The sequence below is a fragment of the Callorhinus ursinus genome, unplaced genomic scaffold (assembly GCF_003265705.2).
Source record: "Callorhinus ursinus isolate GAN/ISIS: 27379988/994484 unplaced genomic scaffold, GSC_fseal_2.0 scaffold71, whole genome shotgun sequence".
Classification (NCBI taxonomy): Eukaryota; Metazoa; Chordata; class Mammalia; order Carnivora; family Otariidae; genus Callorhinus; species Callorhinus ursinus.
This window is the reverse complement of record NW_027397133.1, coordinates 650,415-665,857: the sequence shown is the minus strand read 5'-3', so window position 1 is coordinate 665,857 and position 15,443 is coordinate 650,415. Positions and strand designations below refer to the sequence as shown.

The window sequence follows — 15,443 nt, the reverse complement described above, 5'->3', positions numbered from 1 at the left end:
GAAAGAACATAGGAGACTGGGATGGAAGAGCCATAAAAGGGAGGGAGCCGAGGAGAGGGACGGTGGGAGATGGTGAGAGACAGAGCACTGGGGATGGGGAAAACAAGGAAGAGAGATGGCAAGTCAGGGAGGAAGAGGGAATGAGATGGAAGGAAGCTTGGGCACCACTAAGACGATGCAAAGGGCCCTTGCTGCTATAAGGATCAACTTTCTATTCATGCACATGTAATTTATACACAAAGGATACACCTAACATTTCCTTATGTTTAACAAATACATACCTACCAATATATCAAATTTATGTTACATATTTATTTAAATATATTTATGTATAATTTATATAATACATAATTTATACTCAAACGTATCTAAATAAATATAGAATTTATGATTTAGAAAAATCAATCTATATAATCTGCATATACAAATGTATAGTGATGTATATTTATATAAATATACACGTAATATATAGCATATACTACCCTATTTGTTTTTATTAATTTATATATATAAAGAATAAGTTTATATGATATTTGATCTATAACATTATATATAATATATAGCTTTACAACTCTATGTACATTTACATAAGGGAAATATAACATAACTTTATACATATTTATAAATTTAAATGTTTTAAAGTATCTATAACTACATAATCTATGACATACAACTTTATATTTATAAATAGACATTTATAGAAAGGATATATGAGACATATATAACTATATATTTATAAAATTTATATATTTATATGAAGGATATATATATAAAACATATATATGCGATATGTAACATATAACTATACACTTGTTACTTATATATACAAAGGAATTCTCCTCCAACCTTCCCTCCTGTTTCTACCCCACTTTTCCCAGCCACTGACACCTCAGGCCACCTGTGAGGGTGCCTACCCTGGGGGCTGGTGGTGGTGCCCCAGCCAGACACCCGACAGCAGGTACCGGCGGGGAGATGGTCGTTGTGGGGGAGAGGGACGACACAGATGTGGTTCGTGGGCTGGACTGGGGACTGCAGCTCCAGAAGCATGATGTCGTGGTCATGGTTCAGGTGGGTGGGGCTGATCTGGTATTGAGGGTGGGGAATAGAGCGGACTACCTCCCTCACCTGCTCTCCAGCCTCCGCGCGCCCCAGGGCATGCTTGCCCAGGTAAACTCTGTACCGGCTGTGGGTGCAGGAAGGAGGTGATTAGGGAGGAGAAGCCCATCTCCACCACTTTCCTCCTCTCCAAACATCTTCCACACTTCAACTCCAATCCCATCCCCAACCCCAGCCCTAACTCCGACCTCATCCTCAATCTAGCTCCACTCTCCCACCACCCCAGCCCCATTTTCATCCCTACCCTCCTGCTGCCCTGACCCCCACATACTCCTTCAGACAGTGTGCTGCAGTGAGGACCCATCTGGGGTGGACCAGGACTCCCCCACAGAGCAGCCGCCCTTGAACTAGCAGGGCTGCCTGCCAGGGCTGAGAGTGGGGGCGGCAGGTGTAGCCACCCGGGAGAAACCCGCTGGTCCCATTGGTGCCGTTGAGAATCTTGGGATATTCCTGAGAGATGCCTGGTGAAGAAGAGAAAATGTTAGGAAATTGGGGTCCGAGGCAGGGAAGGAGGCACTGGGCTTGGGGAGAAGGTCAGAATTTTGCTCTGGATGACCAGGAGCTGACGATTCACTTCTTGGCCTCTAGGAGTTGCCATCTTCCATGTAATGGAGATGAGTCAGGGCAAAGAGAAGACGAAGTCCTTTTCCGCACAAGTGCTAACTCCATTGGGGGTTCGGAGTTCATGGAACAAGGAAGCTTCTGATGGGTAAGTGGAAACCTGACTTTCTTCCCACCTGCATTTCCTCATCCCACCGTGGGGATGGATTCCAGGAATAGGAATGAGACTGACCTACACATCTACCTAGGCAGTAAGTATGTATCCATCCAGCCATCCATCCATCCAACATGTATTTACTGGGTGCCTCGATGGCTTTAAATACAACCCATAGCCTAACCACTCTCAAATTCAAAGTTTGCAGGACTCTAACATCTGACTCTTGTGAGCCCCTTTGGCCCCATCTCCTACCTGTCCCCTTCACACACTCTGTTCCGGACTCGTGGACCCATTCTCCAGACACAGTTCTTTATCTAGTTCCGTGCTGCTCAGAATGGTAGCCACTAGCTACATGTGGATATTTAAATTTAAACTAATTAAAATGAAATAAATTCAGTTCTTCAACCACACCAGTTACATTTGAAATGCTCAAGAGCCCCACATGGCCAGTGGCTACCATATTGGACAGGACAGACATAGGACATCATATCTAGGAAATATTCTACTTGATGGCACTCAGAATCTACAGGTTACATGTCTGTGTCCTTATTGACTCTGAGAGCTCAGCTCAGCTCAAATATCACCTCCTCAGAAGCCATCCCAGGTTCCTGGCCACTTGGTCTAATAGTGTCCCTCCCAGCCCCCCAGTCACTACCTATTACATCCCCCCCTGTTGATTTTCATCAGAACCATGCTCACTATTCATTTCTCTTTATATTTGTTTACATTCCTGTACCAGTCACCAGCCTTAGCTTCCTCAGCTGTAAAGCAGGAAAACATCTCTCAGGGCACCTCGGTGGCTCAGTTGGTCAAGTGTCTGCCTTCGGCTCAGGTCATGATCCCAGGGTTCTGGGAACGAGCACCGCATGGGGCTCCCTGCTCAGTGGGGAGCCTACTTCTCCCTCTCCCTCTGCCACTCTCCCCTGCTTGGGCTCTCTTTCTCTCAAATAAATAAATAACATCTTTAAAAAAAAGAAAAAGAAAATATCTCTCATTGGGCACAGTACCTGGCATTAAGCAAATGCTCAGAAGTGAGGACTGTTATTAATTATTGGCTACTACAGGAGGTCCCCAGCTCTGTGGCCAGCAGGTTCCTCTCCTCTGTGGGCCAGCTCTCCCACCTGCATAAGCCTCAAGATTAGCTCAGCGGTTCTCAAAATTGGGGACAGGAGTCATTGGTGGGCACAAGGTCATTTTAGGTGGTATGGAAATGAGGCGTGAGTGACACCAAATTGCAGCCTTGGAAACAGAGTCACTGCCCAGTTCTCTTCCAGTCCTGATTTTGTTGAGGAGGAACGTCTCATGATGGGGCTACTCTGCTTTTAACACCTCTCTAATCCTCGCTGAGCTCACTTTTTATTTTTATTTATTCTTTAAAGATTTTATTTATCTATTTATTTGATACAGAGAGAGAGAGAGAGAGCACAAGTAGGCAGAGAGGCAGGCAGAGGGAGAGGGAGAAGCAGACTCCCCACTGAGCAGAGAGCCTGATGCGGGGCTTGATCCCAGGACCCTGGGATCATGATCCGAGCCAAAGGCAGCTACTCAACTGACTGAGCCACCCAGGCGTCCCTGAGCTCACTTTTTAGAACCAGGAAGCAGAAGCCTTTCGCCAGTAACCTAAAAGTTATTAAGCTGAACCATCTACAGTCACTGTTTTGGGGGAGGTCCAAAAGGGTACAGTACCGGGAATGTCAGATGGTCCAACCCAAGAAACACATTGTTTTTGTCACATTGTGCAGGACGTATTTTTTTCCTCTTACCTTTTATTTATAGCAAAGGATGCTCTTTTCCATTTAGGACAATGATATGAACTTTACTTTTAATATACTGTAAGTTAATGGGGCGCCTGGGTGGCTCAGTTGGTTAAGCGTCTGCCTTCGGCTCAGGTCATGATCTCCGGGTTCTGGGATCGAGTCCCACATCGGGCTCCCTGCTGAGCAGGGAGTCTGCTTCTCTCGCTCTCTCTCCCTCTGCCCCTACCCACTGCTCGTTCTTGCTCTCTCAAATAAATACATAATATCTTTAATATACTGTAAGTTAAAAAAAAATTGATTCTAAGCAGACCATTAGATCTAAAATAATGAAGATGGTTGCCAGAACCTAAAGTCTAGGATGCTGGAGACAGGGCAGGCAACATGATCAGGATCCTGACTCAGGCACCCCCAGTGTCTTTGGGCAAGGACCTGCTGTCTCAGTCCCACGTTTTTAGCTGTGAAACTGGACTAATTATAGTACTCCTACTTCATAAGGCTGTTGTGGGCTCCACAAGACGCATTTGGAGCTCCTAGCCCAGGGCGTGGTACCCAGGAGGGGCTTGAGACATGGGCACGAGTCCTGGGAGTGGTGCCAAAGGATAGAAACCACCCCACCTTCAGGCCAAGGGTGGTGCCCCATGCCCGGTGCCAGATGCCCGAGGACTCCTCCCTTCTTCAGGTCTCAGCTCAGGGGTCTAGTCCTTTGGGGCAGGGCCTTCCAGACCAGGTACTTCCATTACATCTCTAGGCTCCTGGCTTGGCTCCTCGAAGCTATCACCTCCTGTCACAGTTGTAATTATTAACTAATTATTTGGGTAATTGTTTGAATAATGTGTGCATCCTTCCCCGCTAGGATCTGGGTGTTAAGAGCAGGAACTCTGTGTGTGCCTGTACAACACCCAGCACAGTGCCTAGTGCTCAACAGCTGTTGGTTAAATGGCTGCTTGGTTGGATGGATGGATGGAGGATGATGACTGAATGGGGTTTCCAGAGAATTTGCCTGCAAAAAGGCGCTTCAACTGAAGAGAAATATTTGGGACTGACTCAGGGTGGAATCAGGTGTGGGGTCACCCCGAGGATTAAAGGAAGAACAAACTAGAAGGTTCTGGAAGGGGCTGAGAATGAAGAGCGAATACTTCTAATAATGTAATAATGACTAAGTTGCCAGCCCCTTCTATCTGCTGTGCACTAGCTTATTTTCATATTCACAACAACCTTTCGTAATAGGGACTTCTGTGTTCTCATTTCACAGATGAAAAAAACACAGAGAAGCTAACTTACTTGCTCAGAGTAGCAGCATCAAGATTTGAACCCGAGTCTCACTCCTCTCTCTCTCAGGGCGGCCTTGAATGTGAGAGGGGCCGCTGCGGGGGCAGGGGGTGCGGGTGGGAGTGGGCAGTGCAGAGGCGGGAAATCAGGGAAGGGGCTGGTGGGTAAGATCCGGAACACTTAAAAATAGAGCGGGCCCCAGAAGATCTGGGACGCCCCACGGAGGAGCCTGGGGTCGGTGGGGAGAGTGGGCTCACCCCATCGGAGAAACCAGGTCACGCAGGGACAAGCAGGAAGCTCTGGGGCTGTCCCCGCGGACCCCGAGTGGGCGGTGGGCGGAGCTCGGGGCTCCCACGCCCCCTACTCCTGGCCTGACCCCTCCTACCATTGTTCCGGGGGCCACCCCGCCTCCACCCCCGCGCATTCTTACCGCCTGACAAGGCCACGGTCAGGAAGGCGATCACAGCGGCCAGGGGCCACATGGCGGCTCAGGGATGGGGAGCAGGGCGGGCGGGGCCTGAGAAGTTCGGGGGTTGTTAAGGGCTGGCTGAGCCCCCATCTCTGGCCGCCCCTCCTCCCCACCACTGCTCCTGCACTTCCCAATCTTGAATCTCCTTCTCTGAGAACCTTGACCCTGGAATCTGCACCCCCTCCCTAATTTCCATTCTCGGTGGGGAGCCCCAGTAAGGAGGTAGGAGGGGCTGGGGCAGCGTGCGCCCGCGTCCACCCGTGCACTCCAGCGAGCGGGTGCCTTAGTACCCTCTCCCGCCGCTCTCCGCCCCCTCGCTACCCTCTCCAGCTCTGTAGATTTCTATCTCTATAACTGAACCTCTGGCTTCCCGCTCCATCTCCCTGACTCAGCTGTTCTCCCTCTTTTCCTTTCCCTCCTCACCTCTCCTTCCTCTCCCCACTCCTCCCCTCTGACGCTCCCGCCCCCGCCCCAGGCGGACCCTACCTCGGAGAGAGGCCCGGGTGCCGCGCTTCGCCGCTAGCTGCCTCCAACTTCAGCCCGGACCCATGGCTTTTAACCCCTGAATTCCCTCCCCCAGCGCCCTCAGCATTTCCCTGTTGCTGGCCTCCCCCTCTCCACCCCCAATGGCTCAGCAGGCTGCTGCCAGTCCCCCCCCCTCAAACCTGGGCTTGGCCCTTCCGCTTGGGGCGGAGCTTCCAGGACAAGCTGGGACCCAGATCTGGCCCTGCCCAGGCCCGAGTTGAACCCCCTGTGAACTCTGGGGCAGCAGAACCCACCTAGAGGAAAGGGGAAAGCTATTTTCCTTCCTCAAACCCACCCGAAATTCCCATGACTCTCTCTAACATCAGCCCATTTTTCATCCCACTTTCTAATCTCTCCAACCCCAGTGCGTGTCCTTATATCCGACAGCTCCCAGAGGGCGATATTCCACCTTATTCCTATCTCCCTCATTTTAACCATACTCCTTGTGGTCAGCCTAGTCCCCAAACCCAATCCCATCCACAGCCTTATCTCAAGTTTATCCAAACATCAAACCCAACACATCCAAATTCCAGTTCCCAGCTTCATCTCCAGCACCAGCTCCATCTCCAGACTTTCTGAAAAACACAGGGATGCCTAAATTTACTCCCACCATTCCCCTTCCCCTACCCCACCCCCACAGCCATCCGGTGCAAGAAGGGAATCTTCAGATAGGTGGATAGAAAGTCAACTGTACTTGGACTTGGGTGGGGCCCCGGGGAAAGCAATATTTTGGGTAAATGGTCTTTTAGGAACAGGGCTAGTTGGGGTGAGGGAGTCCATGGGGATGGATGTAGGTGGACAGGGAGAAGCATGAATCGGAAAGCTCTGGGGGCCAGGATGATGGAGAGGAGGAAGGAGGAAGAGGTGGTGTTTTGGGAATGAGTAGGTGCCTCCTGGAACTGTGACTGGGTGGGGCCATGAATTAATCCTTAGGGGGTGGAGGGGGCAGGATTAAGGATTAAGGAGGGCAGAGGTGGGGTCAGAATTTGGAAGGAAGCCAGGGATGGGGATCAGATGAAGTCTGGAGAGAGAGCAGTGGTGTCATAATAAGGATAGGGATTAAGATGGGCAGAGTGAGAGTTCCTATCAAAATTGGTGTAGTCCATTTTGGAGGAGTTTAAGTTTGGATATAGGGATCAAATCTAGTGTCAGAAGGTAAGTTTTTTTTTTTTTTAAGATACGTTTTTAAAAAAGGATCTAACCATGACTCTCATATATATATATATATATATATATATGAGATATATGATAAATATATGTTGGGGCGCCTGGGTGGCTCAGTCGTTAAGCGTCTGCCTTCGGCTAGGGTCATGGTCCCAGGGTCCTGGGATGGAGCCCCATGTCGGGCTCCCTGCTCAGCGGGAAGCCTGCTTCTCCCTCTCCCACTCCCCCTGCTTGTGTTTCCTCTCGTTATGTCTCTCTCTGTCAAGTAAATAAATAAAATCTTTAAAAGTAAAAGATAAATAAATGTCAAAGATCTTATTTTGATTTATTAATAAATGATGGAGCTAGTAAGATATTACAAAGAACTGCACAGGTAGAGGCAATAAGGAATGCTGAAGTGAATTTATAAATAGAGACAAAACTGGTTTATAGTACATGGGTGGGGGTAGGGAAATTGATCGTATTTCCACCTGCCAAAACTCATTTGCACAATTATGGATAAGAATGATTTGCATTGCTATCAGCTGTCTATGATTTACGGAGATGTAAAGTAAAGTAAAGAGCTCAAAGACAATAATAGAAGCAAAGACCCGATAAAATCAGATAGCCCTTTTAATTTTCCATCAGAGACATCTGTTGGGTCCATGTCAAAGTCTTTCACATTTTTCCCCTACATTAGGAACAAAAGTTTGTAGACAGGTTTAGGATGGGTCCGACGATAGCATTTGGAATGCAAGTGAGCTTGGGGAGGAGAATAGACACAGGGTGAGGGTGGGGTGAGGAGTTGGTTTTGAGAATAGGATTGATTTCTAGATGGGAAGGATCTGAGGATAAGAATGTTGATGGGAGTCCTACTAGGTTGGGGTTGGAGATGGAGCCAAGAATGAGGATTTGGAAGGGAAGTGTTGAAATATAGCTGAGCTGGTGTTGGGGGTTGATGGTAATAATGAGGACTAGATGTGGGGTTGAGTATCTATGTTGGGGTAGAGTTTTGTTGGGAATGGGCTGGTTTCTAGCTGTGAACTCCTCTCAAGGTGACAGAAAGAGCATTGTCTTTCCTCACCACGAAACTCTGCCCACCTCACATGGCTGGCCCCAGAGTGGGCAATGAATTCACTCTTCCTGAGTAGTGTTGGGCTCAGGTTGGGTGGAGGGAAGATGCAGGAGGAGGGGGGAGGCGGGTTAAGTGAGGTGACTGACAAGCTTGTGTGGGAAGTCAGGGTACCTATGCCCTCTTGTGGCCTGGGTCCACACTTCCAGCAAAGCCTTTCTTGCTTGGGAAGGGCTGGAACCGGGAGAGGGGGTGGCTGGCTTCGGTGTTTGCTTCGGGATGAGTACCAGGTCGATGCTGACGGTAGGGTTTATGACTGGCCTGGACTTAGGTCTGACTCACGTTGAAGTGAGGTCATAGGCCCACCGAGAGTTGGGTGCATTCCACCCCCTCACCTGATCAGTAAGGCAACTGGAGCCCATGGAGGGCAGAGAGCTGCCAAAACCACACAACTAGACCAAATCCAGGTGTACTGTCTCATAGATCAGGGTCTTTCCCCCAACGGAGGGCAGAGCTGGAGAAAGGACTAGAAAAAGAGGCAGTGTTCCTAGTGGTTCAGAACTGAGACTCTGGAGCCTGACTGTTCAAGTGACCTGAATTCAAGTGACATGGCCACTCTGTGCCTCAGTGTCCCCATTTGCAAAACGTCACCATCAATAGCATAGGATCTCCATGTCTCATTCAGGAGGGTTACATGAGTTAATATTTGAAGGTGCTTAGTGCTTACATGAGAGCCTGACACAGACCAAGGGCCACAAATGTGCTTGTTAAAAAAGTAAATCTGGAGATGGAGGTAGCCTGAGGTTTCCGGAGGCCCCACCCTAGCTTGGCTTCAAAATGGGGTTCTTTGTCAAGCAAGGACTGGAAGTTCTGGTTGGAAGTGCTGGCTGGGATGAAAAAGTTGGCCCCACACCCAGGCTCAGAGGAGAGGCCCCGATGCAAACGTCAAGGGAGGGGGAGACAGAGAAAGATACAAAGGGATAAATACACGGAGATAGAACGCCAGGGTGGGCGGGAGAGGGCAGAGGGATTGCAGAGGGAGAGAGAGGCACGGAGACATAAGGATGGAGAGATTGGGAAGCCTGGGGAGAAACCGGACTTGTGCTCTTGGAGAGAAAGATGCCCATGGAGTGGAGACCCATAAATTCTTCTCTAGAGCTGGGTCCATGTTGGGAAGGATGTCACCCCAGTCATCATCTTTCCTGTGCAGCAACAGCAAACCACTTTTCACCCATCAGAATAGCAAATACTAGAAAGGTCAGTCTTGCCACCCACCTGCATCTGTGCCCACATCCTCTGCCTCCTCTCCTATTTCCATAGATGAACAGTCTGGGCCTCCGTCTAAGACAGACCCTTCCACTTGTGCCTGCTACCCCCCTCTCACCTCCCTGGGGACACTGTTCCAGCCAGCACTTCTGCGCTCCCTTGTCTGCATCCATTTTTTTCTTCTCCAGTGACCAGTTCCAATAACATACGAACATGCTGGGGCACCTGGGTGGCTCAGTCGTTGAGCGACTGCCGAGGCTCAGGTCATGGTCCCAGGGTCCTGGGATCGAGCCCCGCATCGGGCTCCCTGCTCGGCGGGAAGCCTGCTTCTCCCTCTCCCACTCCCCCTGCTTGTGCTCCCTCTCTCGCTGTGTCTGTCAAATAAATTATACCTTAAAAAAAAAAACCCAACAACATATGAACATGCTGCAATTGCTCCCATGTTCCATTAAAGGAATTAAAACAAAAACAAAAAATAGAACCTCTCAACCTTCAGGTTCTTCTTCAGGATTTTTTTTTTTTTTTGGCCCCATTTCTTTTCCCCCGTGACTACAGTTCTTCTCTAAAAAGTTGTCAACACTCACTGTCTGCAAGTCTCGTCCTCCTGTTCTCTCCTGAGCCCACTCTATGCAGGCTCTCTCCCCCACTACGCCACCAGCCGGATCCCTGTCGAGGGCACCGATAACTTCTGTGTGGCTGGACCCCTCTTACTTGAGTTATCAGCAGCATTTAACAAGTGGATCACTCCCTGTTCCTTCAAAGAGATTTTTCCTCGGGTTCTGGGACACGTCACCCTCCTGGTCTTCCTCATAGCTCAGTGCTGTTCCTCACTCGCGTCTGATGCCGCTCTCAACCGTCCTGTCTCTACACGGCAGAGCACCACAGGGCTCGGCCCTGGGTCCTTTCCTCTCTGTCTACACTCTCTCCCTCGGTGATCTCATCAGGCCTGGTGGTTTTAAATACCATCCAAATGCTGACGACTCCCAGATTTGAGTCTCCAGCCAGACCTTGCTCCTGAACTCTCAACGTGACATACAACTGCCTGCTTCACATCTGCATGTCCGAAACCAAGCAGGCTCCTCTCGGTCTTTTCCATCGGTGGTCTCGCCGTCCTTCCAGTCCTCAAAAGTGAAAACCTTCATCTGTCCTTTGGATTCCTTCTCTCATGCCACACATCCATCTTTTTACTCAACCCTGTCAGCTCTGCCTTCAGAATAGACCCCAAACCTGACCGTTTCTCAACACCCTCCACCTTTGCCATCTGGGCCCTCCCGGCCACCGTCATCTCCCACTTGGATTATTGCAAATTTCCTATCAGGCCTCCCTGTTTCTGGCCTGCCCACTTACACCCTATTTTTGACGCAGCAGCCAGAGTGACCTTTTAAGAGAACGTGAGTCAGGGCAGGTCGGTCCTCTTCTCAAAACCCTGCAGTGCCTCCCACATCACTCGGAGTGAATGTCCCATTTCCTGATGGTGGCCTACAAGCCTCTAGACATCATTGATTGTCTCCTCTTGACCACCCTTCTCATGCCAGGCACACTCGCAGAGCCTCGTCCAAGCCAGATGTCTGCATGGTTTCTTCCCTTCTTGTTCTCCTCTCTCTGAAGACTTTCTTGACCAATGTAGTTGGGAATTTCCAGGACAGGCACAACGGATCACTAGAAGGACTCACGGAACCCAGAGAAGCTGTTATACTCATAGTTTCGGTTTATCACACGTACAAATATAGCATCAGATAAGCGGAGGAAAATGGCGCATAGGGCAGAGTCTGGGAGAGACTAGCCACAAGATTCGGGATGACCTCTCTCCGTGGAGTTGTGCTTCCTTCTCCCAGCAGCGATGTGTGATAACACATGCAGAGTACTGCCAACTGGGAAGCTCCCCTGAGCCTTGGTGTCCAGGGTTCTCATTGGGGATCGGGCCCCTGGCTGTCTACATGGCTGACCTTACTCTCTTAACACCTGCAGAGGCCAAACAGATACAACACGCCCCAAGGCCTCTGCCATGTCATTTTTATTAGGAGAGACTATCTGGCATGTCCAAGGCCCCCAGGCCAACAAAGACACTGTTATCAGGCAGAAGAACGGGCAAGGGCCAACCCTTTCCTTCTGTACAGGTTTTGGACAACCCAGGCCTGCCGAGTTAACCCTTCGTTGCACAACCACCGACTTAAAATCCCTCCTCTGACATTCTTTATTCCACTTACTCTGCTTGACTTTTGTCCAAGGCACTCCCATCTGTAATACTTCGTGTTTTACTTATTCATCTATGTATTTCCTGTCTGCCTCTCCTTTCAAAGTGAGTTCCCTGGGGGCAGAGGTGCTTATCTGTTTTGTTCTAGAACAGTACCCAGCATATAATAAAATTCAATGACTATTTGCTGGATGAGCATTAAAAAAATATTGAATAAAGATGAATATTCAATAAAGTTCAATGACAATTTACATTTGTCACATGCAGATGTGACTTACATTTGCAGAATGAACTGCAAGCATTGCTGAGGGTGTGAGGAGATAGGAATCCCTCTTATCTAGACAAAAACCTGCCAGTTCTTGGTGCAATTGATTAAAAGTAGGGCTTTTGGTCCAATGGTCCCACTTCTGTGAATATTCCAGAGAAGTCTTCTATAGGCACATAAGGTGCATGCCCCCAAATAGTCTTTGCCCTATGGCTTGGGTAGTGGAGGGAACCTAGGCGTCCATCATTAAAGAACTGGGTCCTTAAATTGGGTCATGGTGGATATATAGGGTGAGGTGGTGCTTCTCAGACTTTAATATAGATTGTGTCCCCCGAGGATCCTATTAAAATGCAGATTCTGGTTCATTTGGCCTGGGGTGGGGCCCAAGACTCTGACCTCTACTAAGCTCCAGGTAATTCCAATGCTGCTGTTCCCTAGACCGCACTTTGAGAAGCAAGGGTATAGACTAGAGTAGTGCTCGCCAATAGAACTTTGTGTGATGGTGGAAATATTCTATTTATCTGCACTGTCCAAAATGGCAGCCACTAGCCACATCAGTTATTGAGCACTGGGAATGTGGCGAGAGCAGCTAAGGAATGGAATCTTAACATGTATTAAATTTAGCTAATTTTAATTTAAAAATTAAAGGACCACGTGTGGCTAATGGCTACCATATTGGACAGCAATCATATTGGACAGCACAGATGGAGAACACTCTGTAGCAGTGAGAAGCAATAAACTAAACGAGCAAACAGCAACATGGAGAGAGTGTTTGGTGAAATAAGATCCCGTATTTTATACCTCAACTTTGGGGCACCTGGCTGGCTTAGTCGGTAGAGCATGTGACTCTTGATCTCAGGGTTGTGAGTTCGAGCCCCATGTTGGCGCAGAGCCAACTTACAAAAAAATACCTCAACCTGACTCCTCACCAACACCCACCTTCCATGTACCCTATATCATCCAACTTAAGATGCTAGTGATTGTATTTGCACTATTATTTTGCATACCTCTGAGACAGAGAAAGAAGCTGTCAATCAAATTATGATATAATGCTGGGGCGCCTGGGTGGCTCAGTTGTTAAGCGTCTGCCTTCGGCTCAGGTCATGATCCCAGGGTCCTGGGATCCAGCCCCACATCCATCCGGCTCCCTGCCCAGCAGGAAGGCTGCTTCTCCCTCTCCCACTCCCCCTGCTTGTGTTCCCTCTCCCTGTGTCTCTCTCTGTCAAATAAATAAATAAAATCTTAAAAAAAAAACTACTTTTATTAGCTTTATAGGATGCAGGCTAAGAATCACAGCGTGGGCTGTATCTTCATCTTACTGGGGGCCTGAATCTACCCCAATACACAGCTGCTCTTGTCCCCTTTCCTCCACAGAGCTTGTATGGCTGTTACATATGAGAGCCAAGGTGTGTCTGCGTCACCTGGACAGAAGGTGCAGCCTCATGTCCCAGCAATCTTTGGAGCTGCCGTGGATCCCAGAACCAGCGCCTGAGAATTCTCGGATCCTGTGCTGCCCCACAAGAGAGCAAGTGAACCCTGGTGAGACTGCATTGCCTTCTACTCTAGCTGAGCTCCACAGTATCCCAAAGCAGAACCATGAAGAGACAGACGCTACGATCATCGGGTCATTCCTAGGCAGACCTGTCATGTGCTGTGCTGGAAAGGATTTAACCAAAAAAGCTTTTGCCAATTTCTATGGTGTAATACTCCTGCTTGGACTGATATCAACCTACCAGTGCAATGTCACTGGGCACAGAGTTGGAAAGAGATGTGAAGAGCTCATGGTTATAGACATAATGCAACAGACAAACATAAATTCAAAACATAACTATTAGTGAAAATAATTAGGAATTGATGAATGTTGGGTACTTATTGACATTCTTTTTAATATTCATTATTTAATTGTAAGTTTATGTAATTTAATTTTTAATAATGGTTGTGTTTACCACCTGGCTCTCACAATTCCTAAAAATTGGCCTATCGGCTTTTTGGGGCTGGTACTGAGCTGGTTCTGGCACTCTCTTCTTTACTTTACTTTTATTTTATTTTTTAAAGGTTTTATTTTTAAGTAATCTCTACACCCAATGTGGGGCTTGAGCCTACAACCTCCAGATGAAGAGCAGCATGCTCCACCGACTGAGCCAGCCAGGCGCCCCTCTACTTTACTCTTAAATTGTGTTTGTTGTTTCTTGTCTGTCACCTCCTGCTGGAGCCTAAGCTCTGTGAGGGGAAGCATTTAGATTCATCTGGCTTCTTCACAGCTCAATTCCCAGCACCTAGAACAATGCCTGGTGCACTGTAGGAGCCTAATAAATAGTCTTGATGAATGAAAGTAAGAAAGAGAATGAGATTCATAACACAATGGCTTCATGTAAATTAGAAGCAACAGCTTGTGATGAGGCATGTTTTGCAAGGATGCACGGTATTCAAGGCCATTTGTGTTGGTGCCTGTGGGGAGGGAGGGGACTGGAGCCAGGGATGACAGATGGAATAAAGAAATAAAATGAGAGCAGGTCTCTGCCAGGACTTGAATTCCAGAGGGTGATTGACTCAACTCTCCTCACCTGAGATCTGATTAGGAAAAAGAGGACCTTTTTATTTGCATAGGGTTTTCCAAGAAACAAGGTGAGTCTTTGCCTTCCCTGCCCTGGACCTCAGCAGTCCCTGCTCACAGGAACCGGAGCTGAGCTGAGGCTCAGGGAGGGCAGTCTGGCTCAGGGTCAGGCTGCAAGGCTGGGTGTTTTCTTCTGTCACACCAGACAATGTGGCTGGGGAGTGCCCCCAGGGAGCAACATGCACCCCATTCAGCCACCTGTCAAGAACAAGGTTCTTGGCTGGGCACAATTTAGCCACGGTAGGCATATCCGTAGGATGAATTAAATGAACTGACGAATGGAATTTAGGATTCTCCGGGTTTTATTTTTATTTTATTTATTTATTTATTTTTAAAGATTTTATTTATTTATTTGACAGAGAGCGAGAGAGAGCACAAGCAGGGGGAGAGGCAGAGGGAGGGAGAAGCAGACTCCCTGCTGAGCAGGGAGCCCGATGTGGAGCTCTATCCCAGCATCCTTATTTATCTGTTTTTTTTTTTAAGATTTTATTTATTTTATTTTTTTTTAAAGATTTTATTTATTTATTTGACACAGAGAGACACAGTGAGGGAGGGAACACAAGCAGGGGGAGTGGGAGAGGGAGAGAAGCAGGCCTCTTGCTGAGCAGGGAGCCCAATGCGGGGCTCGATCCCAGGACCCTAGGACCATGACCCGCGCCGAGGCAGACGCCCAACGACTGAGCCACCCAGGAACCCCTATTTATCTGGTTTTTAGAGACACTAAGAGTTTTGAAAAATGTCTTCTTTGGGCTATGATGCCAGTTTTGCGCTTTCATGTTCCTGTTCCGTACCTAAGGGGCCTTGAATAATGATGTTGTAGGGGTGTGGAGAAAAATCCTGAAGGAACATCTCTGAGAAAGGAGAGTTCGGGGCCAGGGGTCCGGATCAAGAGGCTGGGGGCCAGGACTCCTGGGTCTGAGGGAGGAGGGGGCTGGGCGCTTGGAGGGGGCTGAGGGCTGGGACCCCTGGGTCTTGAGTGGAGAGAGCAAGGTCTGGGGAAGCAGGTGGGCAGCTGATTCTCAGTTACACCAGCAA

The 15,443-nt window shown here is 48.5% G+C and overlaps 1 protein-coding gene across 1 annotated transcript in view; it reads right to left on the bottom strand.

Moving 5' to 3' along the window:
- KLK9 (kallikrein related peptidase 9) overlaps positions 1-5,168 on the bottom strand; it is a 43,627-nt gene extending 38,459 nt beyond the window's left edge. The window contains exon 1 of the mRNA XM_073886552.1: positions 4,873-5,168. The gene's annotated coding sequence lies outside the window, so the exon portion shown is untranslated. The remainder of the gene's footprint in view (positions 1-4,872) is intronic.
- Positions 5,169-15,443: the final 10,275 nt, after the last annotated feature.